Genomic DNA, 13271 nt, shown 5'->3' on the forward strand with positions numbered 1-13271 from the left:
CCACTCCAGTACTCTTGCCTGGAGAGTCCCATGGACACAGGAGCCTGGCAGACTACAGTCCACAGGGTCACACAGAGTCAGACAACTCTGAAACGACTTGGCACATGCAGAAATGGGAGGCCAGGTAGGCGGGAGGAAGGGGTCATGAGCCTCTAGAGGCTGGGAAAGGCAAGAAGGCAAGTCTTCCCCTCAGGGCCCCAGGAAGCATTCACTCTGAACTCCCCACCTCCAGAACTGTACGGAGAATAAATCTGTGTTATTTTAAGCCTGCGACATTTGTGGTCATTTGTACATTGTGTCCAGGTCTTAATTTATCACGGAGAACAAATGATGACATGGAGAGGCTTAGGCCATTGGAAGAAGGGTTTTAACCATCCCAGTCCCCCCGGAGATGGGGGCACAGTGCCTGCCAAGCTCGGGGGTTGAAAAGCAGACCAACAGAGTCACTGATAACCATGGTGGCAGGAGGAGTCTGGGGGGGACGTCCCCACCAGGTCAGTGGTCAGGGATCTGCAGGGAAGATGGAAATCACATGAGTCTGGACCTGGTTCCAGGAAAGGGTGGGAGAACCCGATGCTCAAGAGCCAATACAGAATGGGCTGTGATCAATCCATAATCAGTACGATTTTTCCAGGGGCCCAGGACACGAGTGCACCTCTCCTGGAAGCAGCCTTTCTGCGGTGGACATGGACTTGGAGGAGAGGCTGAGGACAGAGAAGAGACAGGAGAGAGACTGGACGGGACCAGTGCCCATGGGGACCCTGAGACCAGAAGCTACCCAGCCCGCGGGCACTGCGTGCGGGGTCACACGTCCAGTCCTGTCTCCAGTGGGGCGTCCGTGCCTCGTGGACAGCTGGCAGAGTGCTGAGGACTGGGTCCGCCCAGCTCAGACAGGATGCCGCCACACACAGGAGGCCACAGGCGAAAGGCCAACCTGCTGGGCTGAAGGTGGACCATGGGCCACGCCTGAGTGACAGGAGCCCCTCTGCAGCCAGAAGCGCCTCTGGAAAAACCCAACCCGACAGGACCAGCTCTAGAAAGGCCGCCGGGGGTCAGCCCGCTCCCTGCGGACAGCAGGGGAGGGGAGGGTCCCGGGACCCTTCCAAGATTTTCACAGCATCTCAGCAGCGCGCCCAGAGCTCAGTCCATGACCGGCTGCCCCCGGAGAAAGAATTACGACTTGTGAGTTTGGAAAGTGAGAAGTCGCCCGGGGTCCCCCCGCCCGAGACATGTGGGGTGGGAAGTTCAGGATGCATTTCAACTGCAGAGACCCAGGTGATTTAGAAGGTAAAACATTGGCGATTGTGTCAGATTTCCACACCTTCCCCCTGCAGGTCCGGCGCCCCGCTCCCCACACCGTTGGCCCCGGGGCCCCCTGACGACAGCCAGCTTGGGGGCTCCCGTCTGCAGGTTAGAGCCCCCCGCAGCCCCCCACCCCCGGCTCCCTCACCCCCACCGTCCTCGGACGCGATCCCGGCTGGGCCACCCGGGGTGCCTGCGGTCTGGCTGAGCTGGCGGGCCCGTAGCACACACTGGCCCATTGTACACGAGCCCAGACTGGCCACAGGCCAGACCCGGCCCGCGGCAGCACGGCTTTTAAATCCCACCATTTATGTATTTGGTTTGGTAGCTTTAGGTCGATGATGTACTTAATTTCACCTCGATATTGAGTTTGAATGAACTGAAAGGAAAACACAAATATATAAAACAATGGCTGGCCGGCTCCAGGCGGGGGACAGGTGTTTCCTATCTGGATATCCCTCTGTATTTGCTCCATCCGCTTCCCCTGGGAGCGGGGTGGGCCCCGAGGCAGTTTCTTTTAAACAGTTTTGTAATGAATGTGCAGTCGGGGCCCAGCTGGGCGCCCCTGGGGCAGCCCTCTCTTGGGCCTTTTAAACACAGCAGTTACAGGAGGGCTCACCTGTCACATAAGTTGTCTGAACCCAGGGCTAACGATCTGCGACAGCGTTGGCGAGGGAACTGTCTACAGATGAGGTGAGACACCCCAAACCTCTCCCTGCCTTCCTCCCGTAACCCCAGCTACACTTGTCCTAAAGGGGGGTTTTTTAAAAGAAGTTTCGAAAGGACAGAAGAGCAGAGTAACACGATTAGCCGGTAAGCCCACACGTTTTAGAGAAATTGCTTTTGCTCTGGTTTGTCAGGAAAGAACGGGGCCTGTCCTCAGGCCGGTGACGGCCGTTTGCCTCAGGGGGGCCTGGGCAGTCCTCCCCGCCGCCCCAGGCCCCAGGCCTGAGCCCGAGCCAACCTTCTGGTGCGCCGGGCACCATTCCTACGGTCAGAGTCCTTCTGGGCCTTGTCCCTCCTCAGCTACCGGGGCAGCACCCTGGGGGTGTGACCACGAAGTCCCAGGGCACCCCGCGCTTGAGTGGGGGCCCCGCCCATGGCGGTCAGCGCTCCGCTATCTCGGTCCTGACACTTCACCACTCCCCCTGGGACTCTGCTTGGTGGATGAAGTCCAGTGGGACAAATGAGTTCACGGCCCCCCAGCCCAGCGACTGCCGGGAGGGCCGGGGGCAGGTGCCAAGTCGCAGGGTGGGCCCGGGGCTCCTGTGAGGGTCTGCACTTGCAATAAAAGCACACGGTGACAGGTCAAGAGAGAAACCACAGGAAAAGCTTTTTTTCTGTTTTCCTACTTCTTGAACAAGGGACCCTGTGTTTTCACCTGGCACTGAGGCCTGCAGATTATACAGCTGGCCAAGCTCAGTGACCTGGGGTCCACTCTGGATGTAGAGAAAACACACCTCTGTCAGGGGCACGGGCATTGGGTCCAGAAAACGCCCTGCTGCTGACCAGCATGTTGAAAAAGGAGGCCACAGAGCGGGGAGGAACCAAGCCAAGGACATCAAGGCAAAGGTGAAACCAAGTTCCCCAGAAACCAAATTTCCCTTGCCAGGTTTATGAACCTCTCTATCCAAAACTTTATTCTCTTTCTTATCCTAACCCCATCCCCCTCAAGACTGAGGAGAATCAGAGAAAAGTGGGGATTGAAACAAAGCAGGACACTGCAGGGCCTTCCCAAGCACAAAAACACCTCTGTGTCCCACGTTTCTTGTTTGCAGAAAAAGGCTGTAATCCCAAAGGTCTTCCCTGAGTTCCAAATAGCAGACTCAAGCAGTTACTAATTAGCGAAGTGAGGGAGTGGGGAAACAGAAAAAGCAGTTAAGCAAGAAAAGTAATGACAGCTTAAACAACAATCGAGTCGTAGGTCCTCCTCATAGAATGTGTATAACAATCTGATGTGTATCTTTGAGTTGTTCTGCAGGAACTGGGACCCCCGCCCAGGTGGGGGATGGTGACCACATACTCACCACAAGCATGCAGACCCCAGACTGGCTGGAACCAGAAGACTGTTGGTCAAAAATCCCAAAACACCACTCTGTTAGCTCACCACCAACCAATCAGAAGAAGGGCGCATGAGCTGCAACCCTCGTCCCAAATGTTGCCTTTAAAACCCCTTCCCTGAAAATCAGTGAGGGGTTGGGGCTTTCAAGCATGAGCTGTCCATTCTCCTTGCTTGTTGCCCTGCAAATAAACGCTGTGCTTTTCTTTACACACCACAGTGTCAGTAAGTTGGCTTTGCTACATGGCGAGCAAGGTTGGTTCAGTAACAGAGGGTGCCAGGCCCAGGGACAAAGGTCTGAAGTGGCCTCGACAGCCCATGGGCTGTGTGAGAACAAGCAACGAGCTCCTGCATCACTGGCAGCTTGCACATCTCCCTGGGAGAGCATCCAGCATCACGGGGACCCCAGGCTCTCAGGGCCTGGGGACAAGTGCCAGCATCTGGACACATATGGGCTGGACACAGGCCCCACAGGACACAGTTACATGAGTGTGCATGCCACAAAAGCCTGGGAGAAAACACATAAAACTCTTCACAGTGTTTCTCAGCAAGGTGGGTAACTGGGTTTATACTTCCTTCTTCATATATTCTATGTTTACCAAATTTTCTACAATGAACTGTCATGGCAAATACAGTCAGAAAAATTACAGCATGTGTGTACGTGTGTATGTGCAGCTGGGTTGCACACACACTATACGGACATGTGGAGAAGGCTATGGCACCCCACTCCAGTACTCTTGCCTGGAAAATCCCATGGGTGTAAGAGCCTGGTGGGCTGCAGTCCATGGGGTCGCTAAGAGTCGGACGCGACTGAGCAACTTCACTTTCACTTTTCACTTTCATGCATTGGAGAAGGAAATGGCAACCCACTCCAGTGTTCTTGCCTGGAGAGTCCCAGGGACGGGGGAGCCTGGTGGGCTGCTATCTATGGGGTCGCACAGAGTTGGACACGACTGAAGTGACTTAGCAGCATATAGACATGAACATACTGTTAAGGTTAACGTCACGCTCTCCTATCAGTCCACACCATCACCTGAGTGTTTTCTCAGACACACGTGTGTGTGTATTGTTCAGCCGCTCAGTCGTGTCCAACTCTTTGCAACCCCATGGACACTAGCCTGCCAGGCTCCTCTGTCCATGGGATTTCCCAAGGAAGAATACTGGAGTGGGTTGCCATTTCCTCCTCCAGGGGATCTTCCCAGCCCAGGGATGGAACCCTTGTCTCCTGCACTGGCAGGCAGATTCTTTACACTGAGCCCCCAGAGCAGTGTTTCATATTATGGTTAAGGAGTTTGGTCACCTGTTCTTGTTTTCAGGCAGCGGTTGATAAACACCCTCGGTGTAAGGAGCGGTGAAACAGAATCCACGCATATTTCTGGGAACGCGACCAGCTCCTTGTCAGTAGCCCCAGCACAGGACGTGGGTGTGCGAGTACTGGCACACGGGGGCACACACGAACGCTCATGGCACACACAGCCCACACCCAATCCACACTCCGGTTTCTCACAAAGCCCAGACTGGGCTGTCACGGCCAGCAATAGGTAAGTAAATAAAGGAATGTCATTACTTTATTTCTCCTAATAAATCCCCAGGAGATTCTTGCCCTCCCTATAACTGCCTGCTTTATTCGCGAGAATCTTCACCATGTATCTTCGTCTGACCTCCAGTCACTCCAGCTTAACAGACAACCTGGGGCTGGGAGTCATGCACGACCTTTGCCCCCCACAGCACTGAGCGGACAGAAAAGGAGCCACAGAAGTGGCTGGGCCAGTGAACCAGCGGACCACCGGCTGTCCTGATGGCTGACAGGGTTCACTCCTGCGCAGCAGAGCCACGGCCTGCGGGCTGTCCACTGAGGGCGCCCCTGAAGCCGCATCTGTCCGCAGTTTCGGTGACATGTCCGACGGACACACGGTGTTGTCCAGGGTGGGCTGGGGAGGGGCTCGTGGCAATCCAGGGCTTCAGGCTTGCTGGTTTATATAGCCCTTCCCCCTAATTTTAAACGTAAGGAAACTGAGGCTTGTATGAAGAGTGAGGTCCTCCAGGTGACCCCAGACCAATCTGAGTCAGGAGAGAGCATCACCAAAACCTGGGTCACCAGAACCACCTCCAGGGAGGCCCCCCTGCAGCAGAGAAGGGGGTCTCAGCTGGAGGGGGCACCCCATCCCACCCACCCCCACCCCCAGCCTGAGATGGCCAAGTGCAGAAGAGGTGAACTGATTTTGTTCGCCCTCAGCCTTTCCACTGGCCAGTTGTAACCGTGTCGCCTGGGGCTGAGTTTTACAGGGAAAAAAATGATCAAAGGCTCATTCAATACCCTTAGGCTGCCAGCTTTCTTCAGGGTATTTTCCATTCTCTTAGCCCCCAAAATCACTTAAAATGAAAAAAAAAAACTATATATGAGATCAATATAAAGATATTTTTAAAAGCTTATTTTGCTCTGTCTAGGAGCCCAATAAATGCATGTATCTGTTAAATAAATACAGCCCCGGAACATTTCATTAAGCAGCAGAGTCCTCTAAATTCCTGGTCGGGCCCAGCCCTGTGAAAGGAACTGAATTGAAGAGCCCCAAGAACATCCCCTCAGCGGGGGCTGCCCCACCACCCATCACAGGGTCCTTTGTGGGGCTGAATATGTGTTGGCTTGGGGCAGAGAAAATGCATTTGCCAAAAGGGTTATTATTACCTTAGCAGTCATTCATTTAAGTGGTTTCCCGGGAGTGGTGTTTTATTAGGATTTCTCAGCTCTCAGCTTGGTTCTTTCCCTGCTGTGGGCAGGGCCACATTCCTGAGATACTGGGGTGTTCCTAACGCACAAACGGCCCATTCACCACGCCCCGGGGGCCTCCAGGCGGCTCCCACCTCCCCACACTAGGCCTCCAGCCCCAGCCCCTGCCCACCCCAGGTGTGCTGACCCCTGGCCCCTGAGGCAGGCCTGGGCTTGGGAGCGTCCACCTCCAGGAAGGACAGCGAGGCCCCCCACCCCAGTTCCCGGAGCTCGCGAGGCCCACAGGGGCTGGGGCGCCCTCCTGCACTCAGGTCCCCTCCCAGGGAGTTCTGGCCACGCAGCTGCTCTGTCAGGCTGTAACCTCCAGTCCTCGCTGGGACCCTGATTTCACCACGGGAAGACGAAGCTTTGAGAAAAGAAACTGCTCACAAGTAAGGTTTGCAGGTGAACAAGGCTGTCAAGATATGGCTCCTCAATGAACACATAACTGATGTTTAAAGACAAACGTGAGATTACAAAGGCTGCCACATTTGTCACGGGTCTGCTCTCAGGGTTTGCTAGAAAAAGAACAGTTTTTGACATGATTATGACATGATCATCATATCTGGACAGTCAAAGTGGACGTCCCGACACCCATGGCCTGGCAGGGGGTAGTGGTGGTGGGAGTCACACAGAGGGGGCACTTCTGTCCCAGAACTGGACCTTCAGCCCCCATCCACCTTCATAACCAGCTCCTGACCAGCCCCTGCTCGGCTCCATGCAGGGGAGGGAGACCCGCGTTCCTCCCAGGACGCATGGACCAGAGAGCCGCAGAGAAGGCACCAGAGCCCCGTCAGGAGCCCAGCTTGATGGGGAGGGCCTCCCATGTAGCCGTGGGCTCTGGGTGCTGCCAGTCTCCCCAGAGTCTGAGGACATGCTAAGTCACTCAGTCATGTACGACTCTTTGCAACCCCATGGACTGTAGCTCCCCAGGCTCCTCCATCCATGGAGTTTTCCAGGCGAGAGTCCTGGAGTGGCTGCCAGTTCCTCCTCCGGGGACACGTTTTAGGAAGTGTGACGCTGTAGTGTCCGGACCAGGAGGAGTCCCTCCAGACAGAGCCAGGTGCCCCCACACTCACCTCCACCCACTCCTCCTAGGGGGCGTGTCCTCCTGCAGAGGAAGACACCTCTCCCTTCATGGAGCCCTGACCCTCTCACAAGCCACCGGCACAGCAGGCCCCCTTGTCCCGATCCCGTCTTGCCTCTCGCAGCTGCAGCGCCCAGGACAGTGGCCACTGACCACACAAGGCCGCTGGAGTACGCTGGGAGGGTCACACACACAGTGGGTGTGGAATACTTGGCACAAAAAGGGATGTGCCATGTCTCATTGATAATTTCTGTACAGATTATGGATTGAAATAATATTTTAAAAGAGTTAAGTAAACTACATTATTAAAATGAATGCCATCTGTTTCACTGTTTTAACAGTGGCATAGATGTACAACAGAGGATGAGATGGTTGGATGGCATCACTGACTCGATGGACATGAGTCTGAGCAAGCCCCAGGAGTTGGTGATGGACAGGGAGGCCTGGCGTGCTGCAGTCCATAGGGTCACAAAGAGTTGGACATGACTGAGCGACTGAACTGAACTGTCATTTAAATTTTTTCACACCCACTTGCTAAAAAAGCAGAAAAGAAGCAGGTGGAATCAGCTAACAGCTGTGAGGCCCGCGTCACACCTGTGTGTCCATCGCTGCCTGAGACCACAGCTCCATTCTCCCCAGCAGCATCCTCGCCACCAACGGAGAACACCCCCCTTGGCTGGTGACATGGTCCAGAAAACTCAGGAAGCCCCCTCAACTGAACCTTATCTTGGGTGGGCCTGGGGCCCCAGACCCTGGTCTAGCAAGGTGACAGCTGGCACCCACTTTGGTTCAGCCTCCCCACAGCCCTCCTCAGGCCCCCTTCCCCAGCTCTCACCTCCCTCATCTCATCTCCCCTCCATCAGAAAGTCATGAGTTGCCAGCACACTCACCGCACGAGGTGCCCTTGAGCATCCCTGCCCTAGCCCAGACAGTGCCTAGGCCTTGCAGGGTCATCCCCGCTTGGTTTTCACCTGCTAACCGTGTAGAGTTTCTCCCTGCATCTCCGCCAGAGACATCTTACTGTTGTCTCACATCTTCTGCACAGGCGGACTCACTTACGTGTAAATCGTGGGTACATCTAAATCCAAAGGCACAAGCGTGCTGCAATTACAGTGAGCACAGAAAACTGAGCTTAAAGGTCAGGGGTCTCAGGTCAGCAGATATTTCAAACCCCGCCCCGTACTCCTTTCCCCGCAGCTGATGCCCAAGGTGGCTGCCCCTGTGCCGGGCTGTCCTGGGGCCCAGGCCTCTCCTGGCAGTTAGGAATCCGAGGCTCAGGAAAGGCGGGCAACGCCCAAGGGGGCCTCACTGGTTTATGGCAGAGTGGGAACCACAAGCAGGGTTTGGGGTGATTCACTTTTTCCCCTAGCTTATTGGATTTTTAAGTTACAGAGGAGCAATGAAAGATGGAAGAAACTGGAATTAATACTGACCTGCTTGGTCCAGCTGGGAGCAGGTGACTCAAAGGAAGAAGGCTGGGGTGATGAAGACAGAAGATGGCTTTTGATGCAAAACACAACCCAGTTCTCCTATCTGTCTCGACCTGCATGGGGGGCAGGGCGTGGGGGGCACACACTCTGATTTGTCTCGATCTGCAAAGGGGGGTGGGGGACACACGGTCTGATTTGTCTCTACCTGCATGGGGGGGTGCACACGCTCTGATTTGTCTCAACCTGCATGGGGAGGGGGGCACACGCTCTGATTTGTCTCGACCTGCATGGGGAGGGGGGCACACACTCTGATTTGTCTCGACCTGCATGGGGAGGGGGGCACACACTCTGATTTGTCTCGACCTGCATGGGGGGCGGGCGGGGGGCACACGCTCTGATTTGTCTCGACCTGCATGGGGAGGGGTGGGGGGCACACACTCTGCCCCTGGTGTTTTGGAAGCAGCGTGGTGACACACGGGGACATGAAGAGGCTGTCCAGGAACGGAAACCAACTTTCCCTGGAACAGCCTCATCTGAGCAGGTGCCCACCGGCCTGTTCACGACCTTACATCTAGTCTCTGTCTCCCTTTCACCAGCCTGTGAAGAGCCTCACCTTGTGGGTGTTAAGTAGGCAATGACATGTTTCCCCATGAAGACAGCACCAGAGGAAATAAGAATCTTGTGATGGGGACTTCTCTGGATGTCCAGAGGCTAAGACTCCATGCTCCCAATGCAGGGAGCCCAGGTTCAATCCCTGCTTGGGAAACTGGAGCCCATGTGCCGCGACTAAGCATTCACATGTGGCAACTAAAGATCCTGCAGGCTGCAACTAAGACCCAGGGCAGTCTAATAAATACAGAAATAAAAGTAAAATATTTTGTAAAAAAGAGCCTTGTGATTCTGAGTGCGTGGAGCCTGAGAGCACTCTGCGTGTTTGAGGAATGAACAAACTGCAGGACATCGCTGCCCCCAGGACCAAAGGGACCGACCATCCTTGTGACGTGACAATGAGGAGAGAGTCAGTGAGAGTCGCCCTCCCCACCTGCATCAGTGCAGCCTGTGTCGCGGTGAGAACGGCAGGACCGGGGCATGAAGAGAGCGCGGGGACCTGGGCACCTGCTCCGTCCCACCCTGACCTCCGAACACCCGGACTCTCCCCTTCATGTGCTGCCCAGGAAAGGCGCCGTAAAAAGGGCCGAGGTCATAGCCAGCCTCCTTTTGAATCTGGAAACCTCATCCCTGCTCTCCCCTCGAGGGAGGAAACGGTTCGGGTTGGAGGAGTGGGAAGGGGGCGCCTGTACTCGAGGAGAGGAGCCTGCAGGTCGGCCGTGGGCCGAAGTCCCCGCGCGCTCCCCCCTCTGCTGCCTTCCCAATCTGCCGGAACACTTAAGCAGACCTTTTGGGAAGGACTTTCTGGCACAAAATAATAGTCGTTGGTTTAGCTAAAAGCCAGAGCAAAATAAGAATGGGGAAGCACGAGTCCAATTTCTCAGTTATTAATTTTACGAACTACATGGGGTTGCAGTTGTTCCCTGCATCAACCTTCCTCTGTCACGGATGAATGTAAACAGACAGAACTTCATTGGTGATTCTGGTCAAAATACTTAAACAGAAACGTTTATGAGCAAAAGAGCTGCTTTTATTGTTCGGTTCTGTTGCAACCAGCCCCTTGAGTTTTCCCTCGAGTTTATTTCAGCTGGAAGGCAGTCTTCTGTTCATTCTCTAATCTCTGCGACCCAATTAACATGCAACGTTGGATGAAACATTATTGCACCCTATGTTTTTCTGATTATAAAAGGAATTCATGTTTCTTTTGCTTCTAGGATGAAGCAGATCTACTTTTCCCTAAGCACAACTAAAAACCCTGAACATTATATGTAAAACAAACATAAAACACGCTGAGAGGTAGAGAGAGGACGGTAGACCGCGGTCCCAGGGACAGCACAGTAAGGGATGCTTAGCTTTGCTTTTGCCTCATATATTCTAGACTTGGATATGAACGAGGCTGAAACCCAGAACTCTCAACGGGCAAACACCCCAAGAAAACAACAAAAATCTGTTCTCTGTGGCCAAAGGATCAGAAAAGAGGCAGCCTGACCAGACAGAAAACACAGAGAATGACTGCTCTGCTGCAGCCACATATCATAGAGAAAACTGTGCCCCCCTCTTCACCTACAACAGCAAAGACTTTTTTGCCAGGGAACTCAGACCTCTACTTCTACCAGGCAGTGACACGGCAGGACCCCCTCCTCCACCAGAGCAGTCCACAGGCTTCAGATGAAAATCACTCATCATACCAAGAACCAGAAAGACCTCAAACTGCGTGAAGAAAAAAAAATCAATAGATGTCAACAGTGAGCTGGCAGGCATTAGAATTGTCTGACAAGGATGCTAAAAGCCACCCTAATAAACATGTTTCAACAAGCAATTACAAATATGATTGAAACAAATGAAAAAATTGAAATGAAACAAATGAAAGTCTCAGCAAAGAAAGTCTCAACTAAGAAATAAAACACATTTTAATGGAAAATTAAGAACTAAAAAGTTTAATAACTGAAATAAAAAGTTCAGTTGAGAAGCTCAACCGCAGAATGGAGAAGACAGAAGAAAGACTCAGCAAACCAGGAGACAGAACAGCAGACGTCGTCCAAACCGAACACCGAGGGAAGACGTTCTGGAAAAAAATGACAACGTCTCAGAGACCTGTGGGAATATAACGAGATCAAACGCTTACGGCATCAGAGTTCCAGGAGGAGAGGAGAAAGAGGAACGTGCTGAAACATATTCAAGTATATAATGGTTGACAACTTCATCAATTTAGCAAAAGACGTGAACCTCTAGGTTCAAGAAGCTGAGCAGACACCAAACAAGATAAACGCAAAGAAATCTGTGCCAAGATACATTGTCATTACACATCTGAAAACTCAAGACAAAAAAGAGATCTTGAAATCATCTAGAGGAAAACATCTTACAGCAGAGAATAAACAGCTAGAGTGTCAGCAGATTTCTCATAAGGAGCCAAGGAGTCCAGAAAAAAGTAGCACAACATTTTTCACATGTCAGAGCAAAAGCTGTGCCCACCACAGGAAATATCCTCCAGAAATGAAGGAGGAAATCAAGACATTCTCAGACAAATGAGTATTAACAGAATTTGTCACCAGCACACCTGCCTTAAGGAGTAACTAAGAAAATTCTCTAAACATAAAGGAAACAACAAAAGAAAGAAACTGGGGGTGTCAGAAAGGAAGAAAAAGATACGGAGAAGTACAACAGGCTTTTCTTCTCCAGTTAGTTGAGTTTTCCAGGTTATTGATAACCAAATTATAACCCCATGTGATGTAGTGCTAAATGTATTTTAGAAGAACTATTTAAAACGCTGATATTATACATGTGCTTAGTCGTGGCTGACTCTTTGCAGCCCCATGGATGGTAGCCGGCCAGGCTCCTCTGCCCATGGAATTTTCTAGGCAAAAATACTGGAGTGGGTTACCTTTCATACTAAAGGGGATCTTCCTGACCCAGGGATCAATCTTGCATCTCCTGCATTGGCAGGAAGATTCTTTACCACTGAGCCACCAGGGAAGCCCGATATTATCCATGGGGGACAGTCAAGGGACGTGAAGAAAAGTGAGGTTTCTATACTTAGCATGGAGGATCTGGTCAACCTGACCTGCAGAGTTGCTTCCAGTACAGCAGTGCCCGCACCAGCCCTGTACAAGGAACTGCACAGGGGGCTCATCCAGCCCCCCCCACGGGGGAGCAGCCCACATTGCTGGGCCAAGGGTTGTCCTGCCTACCACCTCTTGCAACCAGATGGGAAACCGTATGCCTCCTGCTGAACCCCACCTGGGAAACATGAGACTGGGGTGACCAGCTGCTGTCCAGAGAGCACAGCCCTCAGAGCTGCCCACACACTTGCTCCTGCAAGAAAGCACATTGTTTCAACCTCCAGGGGTGGCTGGAGGGTTTGAGACACTGGAGAACTTCACCCAATGCACAGCATCAGGTGCGAGAATGCGGTGGAGTGGCTTCAAAACGGCTGCCGCCCAGCCGCTTGGGCCCAAAGCCACGGTCAGAGCTTGGAAGGAAAGTTCCATTCCTTCTCCATCCACCCATCCGTCTTTCCTTTGCTCCTTCCTGACCCTCATGCCTCCTGGTTCTGCAGAGGAACAGAGGCCCTGTGCTCGGCACCTACACCACACCCATCTGTCCATCCGTCTGTCCATCCATCTGTCCATCCGGGAGGGGGTCTGCCTGCTCAGATGGGCGGCACCCCGCAGGCAGAGGACTTCCTCATTCCGAAGTCCTTCTCTAAAAGGCTGCTGGCCACTGCCGTGTTTTTCCTTTGAGGGGAAAGCAGAACAGTTCTAAAAGCTGCCTCTGGGGGACAGGCCCCGCCAAAGGGGAGTCAATTTGAGTGAAAATTAATATTCTCTTGAAAACCATGAGTAATATCGCAGGGTCGCCAGGGGCTGATGAGACTTGTGGTGGAGCCATGTGGGCCCAGTCTCAGCCCTCCCTCCCCCCAGACTTCGTGAGTGTGGGGAGGGGGGCTCAGGCAGGAACCGTAGGCGGGAACCGTGGAGGGTAGGGGGAGACAGCGAGGAGGAGTCTGTGAAACTGACG

At 53.2% G+C, this 13271-nt stretch overlaps 1 long non-coding RNA gene across 1 annotated transcript; it reads left to right on the forward strand.

The window, feature by feature from the left end:
* Nucleotides 1-726: 726 nt before the first annotated feature.
* Nucleotides 727-5920, forward strand: LOC147374853 (uncharacterized). The gene is made up of 3 exons (XR_015161475.1): nucleotides 727-3913; nucleotides 4678-4902; nucleotides 5090-5920. It is a non-coding gene; the product is annotated as an uncharacterized LOC147374853 (long non-coding RNA).
* The last annotated feature ends 7351 nt before the right edge of the window (nucleotides 5921-13271 follow it).

This window comes from Bos grunniens, chromosome 3, assembly GCF_055505025.1.
Source record: "Bos grunniens cultivar Pamir isolate PY7600 chromosome 3, Bosgru_T2T1.0, whole genome shotgun sequence".
Classification (NCBI taxonomy): domain Eukaryota; kingdom Metazoa; phylum Chordata; class Mammalia; order Artiodactyla; family Bovidae; genus Bos; species Bos grunniens.